Source organism: Fukomys damarensis, unplaced genomic scaffold (assembly GCF_012274545.1).
Source record: "Fukomys damarensis isolate Sample0158 unplaced genomic scaffold, DMR_v1.0_HiC HiC_scaffold_21, whole genome shotgun sequence".
NCBI classification, from domain to species: Eukaryota; Metazoa; Chordata; class Mammalia; order Rodentia; family Bathyergidae; genus Fukomys; species Fukomys damarensis.
The window spans coordinates 185,608-188,741 of NW_022900933.1; the positions used below are offsets into that span (position 1 = coordinate 185,608).

Genomic DNA, 3,134 nt, shown 5'->3' on the forward strand with positions numbered 1-3,134 from the left:
ACAGTACTGGGATCAAACCCAAGGCCTCACACATGCTAGTACTTTCACATACTCTACCATTGGGCTGATACCTGCAGCCCTCTCCAGTCACTTTTAATACAATGATATTGCTTTAGCCGTACCTGGCTATTGTAGCCATTTTTCTACAAAACATACATCCAGAGTTTTTCAGTATTCACTCTGTGGGTATTGACTTTAGCCATACGGTGCTCATATTTTTTGTTTGTTTGTTTCATTTTTTGAGACAGGGTCCCGCTATGTAGTCCAGGCTGGGCTGGAACTCACAGCAATCCTCCTGCCTTAGCCTCCTGGGTGCTGGGATTACAGGTGCTCACCACCATGCCCAGCATAGTTCTCATATGAAATATGGGGTGTTATCACTAAGTGTGCTACAAACATAATCCCAGAGTAACTTCAGCACCTGTGGGTTCTACCAGAAGGACTCTGTAATTCATTCATGTCTAGTTAACATCTTGATTCCCTAATACTAACAGATTTAGACAACATGCAACTCTTCCAGAGCTTTAAATTTTAGCATATGGTTAAGTGAAATAAATAGGACACACATATGTAAATATCAAATAATTTCTCTGGTGTGAAAAACTGAAAGTGCAAATAAGGTTCAAATTGTATAACTGACAATGTGAAATAGGAAGAAAGGGGCTAAAGGAGTAGGGGAAGTGGGAAGGGTAGGAGAAAGGAAATAAGGGACAAGAAAAAATATGAGAAAATGAAAAAATGGAAATAAAGTCTTTCTAAATAGGGAAGGGTGGAAGGAGGGCAGGGATATGGGGAAAAAATAAGAACCAAGGTCTGTCATGTAAAGGTACAAGATCGCAATGATGTATGTAAGTGTACTGTATACCTAAAAAGTACCAGTAAACTTATTGAAAAAAAATTAGCATATGGGAAAGCATTAGAGGGAGAAGCTGTACCCTGAAAAGCTGTAACTATAGAGCCTTGAGTTTCAAGGGTTTTTTTAGCATACTTATCTGGGAGTTGCAGGGATGGAAACATGAGATAGCCTCCACAACTGAGAAGTGCTGTCCGTTCCCCCTCATCTCTCACTACCAACTTTCAACATTACTCCCTCTGCTTCAGAGGTATGTGGATAGATTGTGCTGAGCAGTGTGGACTGGCAAGCTGCCCACAGATCAGAAATGATTATCTGGCATTTAAGGGGCAGGAAGCAAAGAATGAAGGAGGTTAATGAGAGGACTGTGAAAACTGTCAGCATGAGGAAACATGGAAAATAGCTAAAGGTGATTAAGATGTTTTCCTTAAACCAGGTATGGTGATGCATGCCTGTAATCCTAGCACTCTAGAAGCCTGAGCCAGGATGATCCCAAATTCAAACCCAATCCACACAACCTTGGGACCTAGAGAGGCCCTGCCTCAGATTTTTAAAAGGGCTGTAGATGTAGCTCAGTGCAAAGGCCCTGGCTTTAATCTCCAGTACCACAACAAAAAACAGAACAGAACTACAAAATTGAATAATTTGAGAAGTGGTTATCTGGCTATCTAATTTAAGCCCAACAGAATGGAGGAGAGAAAAATACCAAGAGGCAGATACATTTGTGAGAAGCAGACAAATCAGAATTCAGAATCAAGGATGAGCTATTATATACTTTTATTTTAAAATAGAAAAGTGACAGCAACAATGTGCACAATCCTGATGAGCGTGGAAAATGGAAAAGAATTAGGTGGCTGTTTAAGGAGTCAGAGTTACTACACGATTGGCCCTTCTGCTCCTGCACAGGCTCCAGCTGAATACGCTCCCCAAACAAGCACAGGGGACCCTCAAGTTATTACTGGCCTGATGTATGAACAACTTGGGTTAATTAAGTTAATGAAAGATTCATCTGTCTCTTTTTATCTGTAGCAAGTACCGAGGTAAACATCCAGATCTCAACTATGTTGACTTACAACCAACTTGAGTTACAACCAGCCCTCAGGTACCAATCAAGGGTCCACTGTAACTGAAATTTTCAGTGCAGCTCTATTCATAGTAACCAGAGGGTAGAAATGGCCCAGGTGCCCCACTCAACACATAAATGGATAAAAATATTTAGTATATTCCTACAATAATAGCCATAAAAAGGAATGGAATACAGACACATGCTGCAACAGGGATGAATCTCAAACACAGGCTGAATGAAAAGAGACAAGATACATGATTCCATTTATAGTATATATAATATTTATATAGGTAAATACATAGAGAAAATCAAGACTGCTATTTCCAGGGGTCTAGGGAAAGAGGGAAATATGGAATGGCTGTTTGATGAGAGCCTGTATTTTTGTTATTATTCCTTCACTACTGGACACTGAACTCAGGATCTCTCACTGAAGTAAATCCCCAACCAGTTTTTAATTTTTATTTTAGACAAGGTATCACTAAGCCACTCAGTTGCTGCTCTTGCACTTGCAGTCCTCCTGCCTCAGCCTTCCCGCATACTGTGATTATACACATGTGTCACCACATCCAGCTGATTCTGGGTTTTATTTTAGAGCATGGGAAAATGTTTTAAACAGAGGTGGTGGTATATTTGTAATCCACACAACGTACCAAATGCCATGGAACAAGACTTTAAAGTGATTATATTTATGTGTGAATTCCCCTCAAAATTTCAATTAGACTCCTGTGATGGCATATGGAGGCTGAGATAGGAGGATTGCTGAGTCTGAGGCCAGACAGACCTAAATAGTAAGTTCAAGGCCAATCTGAACTATATAGCAAGATCCTGTCTTGAAAACAAAACAAACCAAAAACTTCAAAGACTGAAGAGGAAAATAAATTTACATTCTTCTTTTGAGAGACACAGGCAAAAATTACTCATCACCAAAGAATTTACTATTTGTGGTCCTCCACTGAATGATGTAGGGTGGGGAAGAGGGTGAGATGTGGACAGATAAGAGAAAAGCTGTACCTTTAGGGCAGAAAAAAACCCTTTTAAGCCTCAGGAGATTTTAGTCACTGCCCTAAAGTTTTAGTTTCTCAGGAGACTGGTTTTGTAGAAAACAGATTGTGAGGTGAGTTGGAGAAGCAATAAATAAAGGAATAGAGATGGGGGGAGGGAAAAGAGAAGTAAAAGAGACCAAGAGCATATATATAATTATATATAATATATAGT

At 39.8% G+C, this 3,134-nt stretch overlaps 1 protein-coding gene across 1 annotated transcript in view; it reads right to left on the reverse strand.

The window, feature by feature from the left end:
* Tbpl2 (TATA-box binding protein like 2) overlaps positions 1-3,134 on the reverse strand; it is a 27,536-nt gene that overhangs the window by 235 nt on the left and 24,167 nt on the right. The gene's annotated exons all lie outside the window — the stretch shown is intronic.